This window comes from Oreochromis aureus, linkage group 17 (genome assembly GCF_013358895.1).
Source record: "Oreochromis aureus strain Israel breed Guangdong linkage group 17, ZZ_aureus, whole genome shotgun sequence".
NCBI classification, from domain to species: Eukaryota; Metazoa; Chordata; class Actinopteri; order Cichliformes; family Cichlidae; genus Oreochromis; species Oreochromis aureus.
This window is the reverse complement of record NC_052958.1, coordinates 13,526,229-13,541,156: the sequence shown is the minus strand read 5'-3', so window position 1 is coordinate 13,541,156 and position 14,928 is coordinate 13,526,229.

The following is a 14,928-nucleotide window of genomic DNA, read 5'->3' as shown; positions in this document are numbered from 1 at the left end:
TTGCAAGCATGTGATCTGTCAGGATCCAAGTGATATGTCGTGTATGCAAAACATCTATGGTGTTTCTTTTGGCATATCTCCCCTGAAATATTACAGGAATCGGTGTGTCTCGGTGATGCTAACAAACCCCACTGAATCTGTTGGTATGCGACTGACCTGTGCTCAATTGTGGTATTATTTGAGTATCCAAGACTTTGGAATAGAAAAATGTGTCTTTATGTAGACTGCATATGTGTTGAACATACTCCAAGACAGCAAAAAGTAGTGAAGAAGAAAAACAGTGCATCCATGGAGTATAATAGAGGCCTTATGAATCATGTAATGAAAAGAGTGTTACGTCCCCCAGGAGGAAGTTGGTTTTTCTTCTTTCAACTAACTCCTTATGTTTTGTCTAGGCTCCACCTCCTCTGTCCTGATTGGATGCTGTTCACAGAATCCAGCTAATTGTCAATCAGCAGAGCACTACTTAAGGCTTCTGGAGCTGTGTTTCTGGGTCCTCTGGCCATTTTGATTGCCATATCTGTGCAGGCTTGCATGCCTCTTGACTTGTATGTGCCTTTTGTGTTTTCATGTTCAGACTGCCTGCAGGGGAGAGCTGCCTTTTGTTTTGACACCCTGTTTTCTCCTGTTTGTGTTGTTAGGTAGGTTATGGTTATAGGTTGTATATTTTGTTTACTTTGGAGTTAGGTAAGTTTCTTTTATTTTCATATCAGGGATGTTCTGTTTGTTATGTTGGCCTTGGCTCTCCCTGAAGTTAACCCTCACTCTGAACCAGAATTTCAACGGTAGCATGAAATAAACCTTTTAAAATCATTATCTTGGCTCTTCCTTCACTATTTACCTTTATGTTAGTCCCTTCAAACCCCCTAGACTAGCCAGGGGATGTAACAAGAGCATTATAATACCTGTACACATATCACCACGTGTACGAAGCATACAACCATTCATTAGTAGTTGTCTCCAGAGTCTGACCAGCTAAAGAAATTTAACAGTATGGTGCAGTGGGCAAGAGAAGCAGCAGCATGTGTTTTTAGAAGATAAAGCTTAGCTTTGTAGTGCTGGTACCTTCAGGGAACACTCAGCATCAAAGAGAGGGCCATCAAGAAAAATGTTACATTAACAATGGAACAAATAGAATTTTATTTCTTCATGGATGTCTGAAACCTGTTGGGTGTCTGTTTTGAGTTTTCACTGAAGTCGAAGTTAAATATGACAGCATATTTCATGAGGGGGTTTTGTTTTGAAACGGAACGCATACCGCATCACTTACTGGCCATTCAACCACACTGTGTGATTGTATTTATGAAGCTATAAATCCTTTAAAATACCCTCAGAGACTCGTCGTGCACACACTGATATTTCCCACAGGGCTCTGTCCTCCCTATAGCTACACTGACAGGTACTTTGAAGCACGTCCGCACGTCAACTTCAAGTGACTGCGTTTTGCTTTTGTTCTCGGTAATTAAAATGGATTGCTAGAGTTTTTACCGAGCAGTGCTTTCACACATACATTCCCTTTCTCTAGTGTTGACAGAAGGCTTTGACTTGAGCATTTAAAGGGTAAGAGAGTCAGATGTGCATGCACCGTATAAGCCCTCTTGCTGAGTGTTACATTCCGTTTGCCTAACCTTCTCTAGTAAGTTTTGTTCATGATGATAATGGTTAAAGTTGTAGAAATGCTTTACTGCTTATTAAGTAATAAACTAATGAGTGTATATTAGATAGGAAGGAAAATGAACCACAAGTTATAGGTTTTTGGTAAGTACAACCTTAGATAAATAATAAGTCATGACACTGTATAATTAAAATACAATTACAGTACAATTAGAAAAAGATGGAGTAAGCATCTTCTCTCTTAAAAGAACAGGGCAGCACGGCTGAAGTTTGCATCTGAACAAACACAGGACTTCTGCAACAATGTTTACAGATAAACCCAACATGGAGATGTGCATCCATACTGAACAGCATATTAGCACAAACACTTAACTGTCAGCACGGTGGTGGAAGAATGATGATTTGGACTTTTTTTTTGCATCTGCAGGACCTGAGTAGCTTGCAGTTATCGAACCAGCAACTCGTCTGTATACTCTTCAAACATGAGGTCATCTGTCCAACACCTAAAGTTCGACCTGGGTAACATGTTGTGTTGTAATCTGAGGTTGTATTTACCGCATTTTAAGACCTTGTAAGGTCTAGAGAGTTTGTTTATTGTTCTTATTCTTATTCCCTAATGTGTCAAAACTTCATAACTGAAGGAGGCTATTCTTTGTTACCTTGACTGTATGCACTTCACATTGATATTTAAGGTGCCTTGACTGATTGTCTAGAGGAGTACTGAGTAATATCAAGACCCATGTCAAAAATAAGGCAGTAAACAAACCAATGTTTAAACTGTAATATTTAATATTAGTAAGTAAAAATACTCTTACTGAATATCAAATAGCAACTCCTTCCACTGTGTGTTAAAAAAGTTAGGTAGTTAATAGAGTGTTACTGCCTAACACTGACCTTGATGTGCTGCTGGCCCCTGTAAAAGTTGCTCATCTAATTATGTGTACTGCAACACAGGATGACAAGATGACCTAGTGGTTAGAAACACAGGGCCATCACTAAGCGATCTAACTTACAATCCTTGCAACAGCCATTGTCCTTCAGTATTATGGGGAGACCTATTAAAAGGAGCATTAAAACTAAACTGCCTGGACTGCTGAATAGATGCTATCAGAGATATGTAGGCTGGGGTCAACCTTGATGTATGATTTCAGTAGCTCTGCAAAGGAGCGCAGTGACAGTGATGGATAACCCAGGGATGGAGTGAAGGGGAGAAAAGATGATCCGATGGACAGAGAGAGAGGAAGAGAAAAGCAGCGGTTTCAGGCAGATATGCAAAAAAAGCAGACATCAAGAAGAGGAATGAGACAAAAGCCACAAAGGGAAAGGCGAAATTAGCTTGAAGCGGAGTAAGTTGAATCAAAGCATCCAATTCTCATCTGTAGCCATTTTTTTTTTCAGAGAGTGCTTTGGATAGGGATTACATAGGGAACAGTGCCAGGAAGTCTGAGAGAGGTAGAGAGACACAGAGAGAGAATGGGAAAGGAGAGGGGTGCTGACCTACTTTGAATGGGAATTCTAATACAGCATCAGAATCAGCGAAGCAGAGAAAAAAAAGAGGAATTGAAAAGGAGAACGAGATGACAGGAGCTTCTTGCTACAAGAGGCTTTTCAACCAAATTTAAATTCGGTAATAATTCTACCAGTGACTCTGCTGTCCTACACTGGCCTCTGTTTAAGAACAGCTCTTTGAAATCATCCAACTTTTACAGGATTTCCAGGGACTGCTGTTCAAACCAGCACTAACCAGTCCACCTTCATAGTTTGTCTCCGTCTGGCTTTAATGCAAGTAACCTATAGAGAGCACATTCATCTTGTGTCACGGTGTGTTTGAAGCCTTCAGTTTGTTTGGTTCCTCCCATATATCTTATATTGTAAGAACCATAATTCCTAATCCATTTAAAAGGAAATGTCATATATTTTAAAGGGCAGGGGTTTATTAAAAAGTTTGAGAAATGCTGGGAAGGGAAACAAATATTGACTATAAATGCAAAGAAGGCAACAGACAGTAAGGGACGGGGACTGAGAAGAGGGACTGTTTTTCAAATGTGGTGGACAGAAAACTTTAATCTGTGTGTTCAGCGTGAGTAAACACACACAAAGGCATATACACATGAGCCTAGAAGTGTATGGATTTCCCCAACAAATGTCTAGGTACGCAAATAATTTAGCTATTTTTATGTACCTGTGTTTCATAGTATTTTATATTTGTATTTTATTGTACAGCACTTTGGTCAGCCTCGGTTGTTTTTAAATGTGCTTTATAAATAAACTTGACTTGACTATTTCATAAAATAGCACAATTTTCCCAAATACACATGGTCAAAAAATCATGGACGCATTGCAGCTACGCATACAGATGCACAATATGCACAATAAAACAAAGAGCAGACAGGAATAATTCCATCACCTTCTTGTGCCACATTGACATATGACATTCAAACAAATACACAAATAGAGGACTGTCAGTGTGAATCTGCACACACACATTGTTTCCAATTATTAGTGCAACAACAGCTTTTAACCCATACTGTTGCCTAGCAAAGTACAAGGCCATATGAAACTTCACTTATCCAGTTCATTGACAATACTGTTCTTAAAATGTATTTACTGTATTTACTCATACATAAATGGTCAATATGCCTTTACAGTCATTTAAGTGAAGTCTGAGATTATATCTGAAACTGTGTTAAAGTACTTCACTGGATGGAGATTAATGTGGAGATTAATCATTCTTTTCAAGAAATCAAACAAGGCATTAACAACCATGAAGTCCACTTTGATGAGTTCATTATTTCTAATGCCTAATGGATACATAATGTACACCAGATCACTGAGTTATGAAATCCTCTTTTTTACTTCCATCTTGATGATTAAAGGACAAACAGAATTATATAATTATTACTCCAGTATCCTTGCTAAAAACTAGTGTTTCTGCTTAACTGGCAATTAAATATTTCCAGACAATGTTTCATATGTGGCATTATAAGTTGATATGGACTCCAGCTCCCTGCATCTGACTCATGCTTTGTAAATGCCTGGGTTTTACGCAATTATACCCCTGAAGAGATGATTTATATATTTACATTACTTTAAAAACTGACCTGAGATTATTTTTCAGTGTTTTTTTTTTGTTTTTTTAGCAAACCTTTGTTGTCTCCAGCGTGCAGATGGTCATGAAGCTCTTGGCAGCAGGTCTCATCTGCTCCCCTGAGTAAGTAGAGGGGATGAGCCTGAGATGATGAAGAATAGTACAGGGTGTGCTCGCTGAGGATGAGTCACCAAGTGCCTCAAAATGAACAAATACACGGACACGGCACACTGAAGTACAGCCACGTACAGTAACAGATGGGAAGCTAAAATCAAAATATAGATGTTACATCAACACATGTTTAATTAGAGATGTAAACATTTCTCTGTGAGGCTAGGCTGATGTGCAATTTAACATTTAATGGCTATTTTAAATGTTCACCATTGAGTTTATACAATTGGTTCTGCTAAAGTTGTAAATTAAAAAAAATTAAAACAACCAGAAAGCCCTACAACTTTAAAACAGCCAGTCGGTTCCAAACGCCCATTTGCTGCAAAAACATTTATTAGGTTGAAAATAAGCTCAGCTGCACGCTAGCTCGCCCTTTACATCTCCACCAAACAGCCTCTTTGCAATACATACACACACAGGCTCATTTTCATAAGCTCTCGCCCTAAGTGTGTGAAGCTTTTCCACGCACATTTGGCACTCTAATGTAATTGTCTCATAGATTGTCTGCCCTGCCTGTAGCAGACTAATGTGGAAACTTCTATGGTGGGGGAAAAAAAATCCCCCTCTAGTGAAGATGCTCATCAGTGTGCATGTGGATGGGGTTGTGTAAGAGAGAAAATGAAAGACAGGTGAAAATGAGCATCGACCACTATTCTCGTGAAAGCAGATCTCTCTCTGTGCTAAAGATTTCTCAGCCCTATTTCCCCTCCACCATCAGGGATGTAAAGGTCTGAGTGGAGGAGAGGATGATGTCATGCTTACAATCGATGGAGCACTTGATGTGATTTCCGCTAAATATATTAGCATCATACACCACAGGAGCCTCTAGGGTAAAACCAAGAGGCAGCAGGGGGGATAACATGACTACACCTACCTACACCCATCAGCACATGATACATCAGCCAAAGGTCCATATAGCCATGCATGCATATGCTATTATTTTGTTGTCACTGTTGATAAATCAGCATAAGCTGATATGACTTGTAAAAAGCAAAAAATATAAAGAAAGAGTCACCTCTCACCTAAAGAGAATAAAAGGGTTAACAGTCTTTTAACTCTTGGGTGTTGACGTGAATGAGATAAAGACATCAGATGCTTCAGAGCAGGCTGGACCCAGGCAACTATTAGATGCCTGGGCCCAGTGGGAGGATAGGATGCATGTGAGCTCATTGTTTGTCTGTGCCTTTTTTTTCTTTTTTCATGTGCTGAAAATAAAACTGAGTGTGAATGGAACAGCAACGAGTAATGCATCATAAGCACATGGCTTTGTCTCAGTAGGAATCTTGGCATTCACTGAAAAAGATTTTCATCATCACTGTGTTGTGTGAATGGTCTGAGCATGTGTTTAGAGCGTGTATGGTTGTATAATCTCTGTCAGATTTACACACAAATTGTCAAGTTCCTTGTGTTTTTAGCCACACTAGCCATGGAAGTACGACAGCGGGTTGTGATTTGGTGCATGAACAGAAAGATTGTCATGGTTTCTGGATAATAATTCCTTTGATCATATCCCTATTTTACATATAGTTGATGATATATGTTTTTAAATAAACACAAATATAACTACAAAGAATACACAGGACACATCATGGACAAAAATGATTCTGAGAAGTTGGAGGACGATATATCATTGCCAGTGTAAGCTAATGATAGGACCAATGAGTAGGCCAGATCAGTAACTGCTAGGCCTGTGATGGGAAAAGAGGAATCAACTACCCACTGGATGAGTTTTGAAATTTGTTGGGTGCTTTATTAATAAAGCTGGCAACCTATCGAGGTTTCCCATCTGAAATCATGTGTACATTCTCAAGAGTCATCGACCGCATTGTACATGATATAGCAACCAGTTGGTAGGAAAAAAAATCTGTATTCCTCAACCGGTTGGCCTTGGTTCCTCGAGGCTGTTGCCTGTTTCCAGATGAAACCTGTTGCAAAGTGATTGCTTTGGATGATAGCAGATTACCATTTTTGCCTGGAGTTTCTAATGTTTGTCCATAAATACTTGTTAACTACTAGCCCAGTAGTAGTAACACTTGAAAAAGTGCGACCCAAACCAGAAATAAGAAGGTTTGCCTTCAAAGTAAAGGTTGTACCTCAGCACCACATCCGAAAAAGATGCAAATCTTTACTCCTAAGGTAAATATTCTCATATTTTCAATATAGCTCGGACAGTAGCTGCACATGGTTTGTACAAACTTCCAGTCAAACCGAGTACGCATCAATATGCTAGCAAGCAAAGCAAACACAAGGTGGTGTCTGGCAGCCAGTTGGGGAAGAAATGTTTTCCATTGCAACAGATGGTTACCAGGTGGTCATTGACTGGTCTATAGGCCTGCATGACTGAAACTTTAGCAGTTATTTTTCCTGCAACTGGCATCATAATCCAACGACCACTCACAACCAGTTGGGAAATACTTAATTTTCCCTCACAACTAATGGCTAGCAGATGATTGAGACCGGTCTAGGTCTGTGTGACTGTACCTTTATTCACTTAATACTACACTGTCAACATGACTGCCAAACATCTAAAAAGAACTAACTAACAATTAGCATTTCAAGGCTAGCGATTAGTATGATGAAGCTTGCAACCTACAGGGATGGCTAATTATCTTAAAAAGTAACTGGTGTTCTTCTTTATTATTATTATTAGTAGTAGTAGTAGTAGTAGTAGTATTCGCTTATCACATTAAATCCAAACAAAAAACTGCCACCAGGCGCCTTTGTGTTTCACGGAATACCGAGTATAATCATTCCATCGAATATAAAATGCAAATAAAATGAAACTTAAAAACTGAATCCTTCAATTTTTTTCTTTCTCCTGCCCAAAATATTCCATTTCTTTTCTTGACTCCTTGGCATATACCTTCTTAGATCACGATGGTGCACATCATTTACACATCAAGTGATTATTTTCAGCCATTCTCTCCTACTAATTGAGGGCTATGTCACATGTGGCCTCTAGGTGAATTCTGCCAGTTTTGGTACAATAAATTTAATAGGACGTGAACTGGCCCCTGGAGCTTGGCTCTGATAACAGGCATTTCAACAGTGGCATGCTCATTGTGAGCTAATATGTTTGCAGACATGTTTGCAGCTTTCAAATGTGGATTGTCACAAAAACATAACATCACGAACAAACTATAAATAAGCATACAAAAATATACACATCATTTATGTTTAAGATTTAATGAGCTGGCGAGAATGAGAATGGAGTCATACAGTCAAGACAATCAATGTTATGAGGATAATATTGCATCATAAATGACTGCGCCCAGACAAAATTGGAAGGAAAGGTATCCATTAAGTGAGTGTGTATAATAAAGACTTTCTATGTGTGTAGAAAGGCATCCATTTCACATAGCTAGCATTGCTTGCACAATGTTTGGAGATGCTTATGCTTTACTTATGTAACTATGTGGAAGAGGATCAAGTGAAACTATGGTGGATTTTGACAGTAAAGCCTAGATTGGAGGCCAACCAGGAGTCAACAATGCCCGGAGATTACAGCGATCAGGAGTCTACTGGCATCCCAATGTCACCCAGCTTGTCTTAGCTACAGGGATAACTGGGGGTCTGGTTCAGGGAATACGGGATTTACACTGATAGCAGGGAGAAGGTGGCCGTGACCTCTCATGAACGAACAGCTGAGGACTTGAGTGTGTCTGTTTGTGTGTGAATTAACTTACTGCATGCAAGCCTGTACTTTATGTGCTGCTAGTCCCCATGCACAGAGGTCACTGAGTTTGTTGCTTTGATACCTATAACCTTTAACAGTATTATGCAGAATGTGTCACACTTCATCAGGCCTAATTGCATGTGGGAGAACAGTTTAAAAGCAAAAAAACCCACGACCTTCATGGTGAGTAAGTTCCAGTTTCCTTGACTACGAACACGTCCCTATGTTCATGGAATTGCATATGTGCACACATGCCTGATTTATGCATGCAGTTTTGTGTAAACAAGTGGCCACTATGTTACAGTCCATAAATCAGCTTAGTGCACAGAACACCTTCATGATAACAGTGGTTTGATGATTTACTTTCAGCAGGTAGAAGAGGGCACTTTGAGACAAACTTCCCTTCAGGCTTTCTCCAGGCTGTTCTCATCTCAATGTATGCTCCAGGTATCAAATGACAGAGATGTTAGTAGCCAAATGTTAAGCAAATTATGTTAGATCGGTTCAGTTGATTCTTTTATTACATTTTACCTGGAATAATATACATCTGCTTCATTTCAGTAAGCTATTACTTTAAATTGAACCCTCGCTATTAAGATAAATGATCAGTTAATAAGAATTTATAATACACAACTGGGTAATTATGTTGTGAGAAGACATAAGCTAATCTTGGTGAAGTTAATTTCTGCTTTCAAGCATGAAGTTAACAAACGAAATAATTGCACTGCACGTTAACTTTGTTTAAAATCCTTAAATTTTGAATGGCAAATTGTAAACATGTTGCATGACAGTACTCCGCAAAAATCTTGAGCCACCCTTCATTTCTTTACATTTTGCTTCAGAGCAATCTGATTTTCCTGTACATTTTTTAAAGGGTAATCTTGAGTAATAGTTTCCTAGAAGTTTTTCTTTGGACATTAGCTGCGTGTTCACTTATTTTCAGTGCAGTCCTTGTACCAAACAACTTTAAGAGGAATGTTTTTTTGGGGGGTTTAAAGCCACTTAACACTGACCTATGAATCACTTAAGCATAACAAATCCACCTAACTAACTGATGTATGACTGTTGTGTCTACATATAACAAACAACTTGGCAAAACCTGCATATGTGTTTAATATTATGCCTTAGCAGCATCAGTGACAAACATTCAAAAATATACATACCATCCGCAGTATTAAACTTGGGAATAAATGTAAGGAATAACAAGAAGAATAAAATTCTAGAAGTAAAAAACAACATTTGGGTATTTTACCCTTTCTCTATTTTGTCTTTTGTCTATTTTTGCTTATATCGTGTGCATACTTTCACTTCTCAGATCCTCTTGATACCCTAAAAATAAAGCGCATGTTGGCTGAAAATGACCACAAGTGGTCATAACAGCTTTAGTTCTCCTATTTTGCAAATCAATCCTTACAAATTAAAGACTTTTATCATAGATATTTAGCACGATACCAATACAATGCACAAACCAATATATAAATGCTATGCTAACTACTTTACCATAATCCACATAAGGAAAAACAATGTTTTCAAATATTTCAACATAAAGTGCAATTAGCTCTGAGGGCTAAGAAATTATTATTTTAGAAATCCTCCTGTGCACCATGATTAGAGTTGACTGGTTAAAACTAGATTTTCCACTTCTGTGTAACAACAGCTAATTTTTTAGATGAGTCACTATACCCTGCTCTACCACCAAATTATGGTTTAAGGGATGGTGTGCCTTTAAGGTTAATTCACCATTGTCCACTGCTATAAAGAGATAAGTACAGTTTGTAGTGTATCTTAATCTTGGGTGCTGACCAGAAAGGTCAATAACAGTGTGGTGTAGCCACAGGACGAGACAGTGAACACTGCCTTTCTTTTCAGACTGCGAGGAGACATCAACAGGACCGATTGTACTGCAGGGATTGGTGACATCATTCATTCTCTCAGCAAGGCAATCTATACACACAGACACATGCAAACCCATCCAAGTGGCTCTAAAAGGAGTTTCTCACAAAGCAAGAGGTCAGAAAGTGCAGTGGGTATGGGCGGGTGGAAAACTCCATTGACCTACATCACAGACATAATCAACAATGGTCATTTGATTAGTCTTCACAACAACATACACACAGGCCTACTATCACTTCCCAGCGAACATACTACACAACCTGCATCTGTCTTGGATTCATAATGGGCGGCTTGTTGTTAGGCATCTCCACCAACCCCCGCAGAACTGTCTTCTGGGGATTCACCACTTCAATGAGCCTCTTATATCTGCAGAGGGAGACAGCCAGTGCCAAACAAGACTGGCACAAAGAGGGAACAGCGTAGGCACGTGGGAAAAGCATGGGCAAACCGTGGCTCATCTCGTGATTCAGAACAATACGTTTTAAATGGGGAAGCTGGCAGACAGGAGACAAAACTGATAGAAGAACAAGACTAAAGGCTATTTTATGGTCTCCTGTAACGCTCTGCTCATTTTACAACAGGGAGAACAAAAGTTAATGGGGAAAAAATAAAATACTAAAAAGTTGTTTTTTTATTGTTTCTTTTGTGTGTGTGTGTGTGTGTGTGTGTGTGTGTGTGTGTGTGTGTGTGTGTTCCTGTCTAGCTATCTTTGTGAGGACCTTCTACTATACTTGTGACAACCAACAGTCACTTGTGAGGACACACACACACCGGTCCTCACAAATTTGAAGGCCTTTTTGAGGCTCAAAATGTGGTTTTAGTGTCAGGGTTACAATTAGGTTATGGTTAGGGTTAAGGTAAGGGTTAGGGTTAGGCACTCATTTTTAATGGTTAGGGTTAGGGTAAGGGGCTAGGGAAACCATTATGTCAATGAAGGTCCTCACTAAGATAGGTGAACAGGGTTGTGTGTATGTGTGTGTGTGTTTTCCAAGGGAGATAGTTTAATGTAAGTAATTTAATTAGGACATTTAACTTTTATCCATCCATCCACCCATTCGCTTCCGCTTATCCTTTTCAGCATCGTGGGGTTCGCTGGAGCCTCTCCCATCTGTCTTAGGGCGAGAGGCAGGGTACACCCTGGACAGGTCACCAGTCTGTCGCAGAGCTAACACATAGACAAAGACAACCATTCGCACTCACATTCACTCCCGCATTCACACCTATGGGACAATTTAGTGTTTCCAATTAACCTAACCCCACTACCTGCATGTCTTTGGACTCTGGGAGGAAGCCGGAGTACCCGGAGAGAACCCACGCAAACACGGGGAAAACATGCAAACTACTCATTAGACAACTCTTTCGACAACCAGAAATTTTGATCAGTAGTACCTGGTGGTGCTTTGCAGTAAAAATAAATAGCTTAAAAACTAAAGAAAATACACAATATGTCACTAAATGTTGCACTTGAAAGACCAGAAAACATTCAAATAGCAGTCTTATATTAATTATAAGGAACTGTCAGTCTTAACGCAAAACAGCTTTCCTACCTTTGCAAAGCAAAAAATAATATAACTTGGAATACAAATTTACTGAATTTTTGATATTATTATTATTGAAATAGTAAATAAAAATAGTGACAAAGATAAATACAGTGAAAAAAATCATGTTATTCATCTAATTTATTTGCACTGGGTTCATTTCAGATTAAAGCGAGAGTCATTTGGCTGCAAACTGCTGTCATTTACAGCCACAGAAGTTTCTCATTGTTCTTCTTCACAGACAGGAAACAGTGCCACATCTGTGTGTGAGGAGGAAATAAAATTAAATCTGATGTGATTTAAAAACGTTAGTTATTCAAAACCTTTCAAGATAAATATTGCTAAGTGCTTCACACCAATATACAAGTGAATGTCATCCGCATAGCAGTAAAAATAAATGTCCTTAAAAGTCCTCAAAATGTGCTGAGGATGGGGCAGATACAACAGAAACAATAAAAGCCACAAAACAGAACCCTGTGGCAACATGCAGGCAAGAAGAGGACCTGTACTTAGAAGCAGCCACAGAAAAGGATTGCTTAGAAAGAACCACTCCAAAGCAGACTCTGAACACATTCAGATTTGCTAGTGAAGGTTTGTTTGCAATGAGATGTGAGACATCATATGAGTCAGATTTGAAATTTTTATCCCTTTTAATGTGATCATCCACTGTTATAACAGCATACAGATGTCAAAAATAGACAAAAGCACACAAAAAGTTCACTCTGCAGAATTACTTAGCATCACACATCACAATATAGATGCAGACACCAAAGACACGTTGGACTGTTTATTATTATGTCACCCATACCAGTGTCACAAAATGTCTGTCTGCTTGTAAATGCAAATCATTAAGTCACATGAATGGGATTTTTGATTTGCTATCTTTGCATGCTCTCAGCATTTGACATGGAAGAAAAAACGAAAGGGCAGGGAGTCTGTTAGAAATGCACACAGGTGACTGGAACACCAAGGACTGTATGCAAATCAACAGAGCCAAACTAATGAAAGCTGATGATGTTTGGATTTCACAGCATAGCTTTCTGTTTCTTATCTGTTAGATTGCACTTTGTGTACCATAGCAAGTTCCTCTGATAATCCTTGCCATCCTGAAGACCGAGTGTGCGATTATGCGTGTATGCTAAGGGTTTCTTCATGGGTGTATTCAAAATGAATTTTATATTTGCGTGTGTGTGGCTGATAAGCGTAAACACGCCTCTCAGCCTGTAGCATTTGCCTACCTTGATTACATCTCTGCCTTCTCAAACCCAATCAGTCTTCATTCTGCCTAGCTGTAGCACACACACACGCAAATACTCTATGCACACAGAAAAACACAGATTAAACACTCAAATTGCCCCTGCACAGGCATGTGATGTATAAACGCTTCAAACACAGCAGATCTGAAGCACTCCAAACTTCCCCTTGCACTTGCACTGTCAACAAACAGGCCGTTTTGCCCATGTAAATTCAAAACCCTAGAGGAAACTAGATGGATATCTTGGACAATGATGAGTTCATACTTTCCTAATGAAAGGCTTTATGTGGATGGGTTGTTAGGGGATTTATAATTACAGGACTGTGGAGGAGGGCTCAGGAGCTGTAATGAGCCATGCAGCCTGGTAGGTCCTCTGAGTCAAGAGCGACAATCTTTATGCCTCCTGTGGAGTCTTTTTCAGTTCATATGTGCTTGTGTGAGAGAGGGTGTATAATGTCTGTCACTGGGTAAAATATGTAGGGCTTGTGAGACTATTCATTTGAATGTTATCAAGTCTGTTTATACTCTCAAACTGCTATTTTTTCTCATTAAAATATAGGCTATGTGTTAGTTATTGTTAGAGTTGACAGACTGAATGCAATTTTCACTAAACCGAGATGGGGCCTCAGCTCCAAAAAAGTCCAGATTTGGTAGTGATTTCTGCCTTCTGTGGAATAATTTCATATGTCGGATGCTATTTAAGAACACATAAAGGTCACAAAGATTAGCAAATGTTTCTGTAGAACCTGTTAGTTTGTCATACCTCTGATAGATTTCGTTCACACCATACCAAACATAGCTGCTTATGTTTTTCTCCCCATGTGATAACATCATTGTTGGCACACAACTGTGACTAAGTTTTTTGTTGCGGCCAAGCATCAGGTGATGAGCCCCAAGTAGCCTGAATGCCACATTGTTCATGCTGCCAAAGAGCTCAATCGCCTTTGTGGTGCTTCCTGCTAAACTAGGCGTCTCCAGAAACACATTTTGATGTGATGACACACACACAAGGTAAAAATAATGTCAGATATGCTATCCTGGCTCATGATAACATTTGTAAGTATGCTGTTTTAAGCAGGCCACTGGTTCATCTGTTTATTCTGCCAGTGCAGGACCATAGCTGATCACAACAGATGTGGACGAACACAGGAGCTAATTCACCAGTGGCAAGCTTACAGCAGCTTGTGATTTGGCCTTTTAGCATCTGTTGCAGACTGAATGACCTTTGTGCTGCCACGAGAAATCTGCAGAATGTTATTTGCTACTGTTTGAGTGCCAGAGAAATAAGTCCATAGCATGAGTTTACAGTATGCAAGGAGGCTTTTGGGGCTTTTTCAAAAATAAAAATAAAGGTTTACTTTGTTTTTGTTTGGACAAAATGACACATTCACTGCCTCTAAAATTCCCTGTTTTGTTTTGACCATTTCCCTTTTTCTTTTTCCCTTTTAGTCTCTCAAACTCCCCTCTTCTTACTGTAAATGTTTGCACACCACAAACCGTAGCTGGAACGCTGACATAAAAATCCCCACACTTCCCTAAAAGAGGAAACTACAACAGGCTTGCCGCCACAAGACAGAAAAAGCAACTTTTGTTCTTGGAAAAAATAGCCAAAATGTAATTTAAGGAGAAAAATGCTTAACATTACATTTTTTTTAAACGAGAAACGTAAAGAAGTGCATACATTGATAAGTAT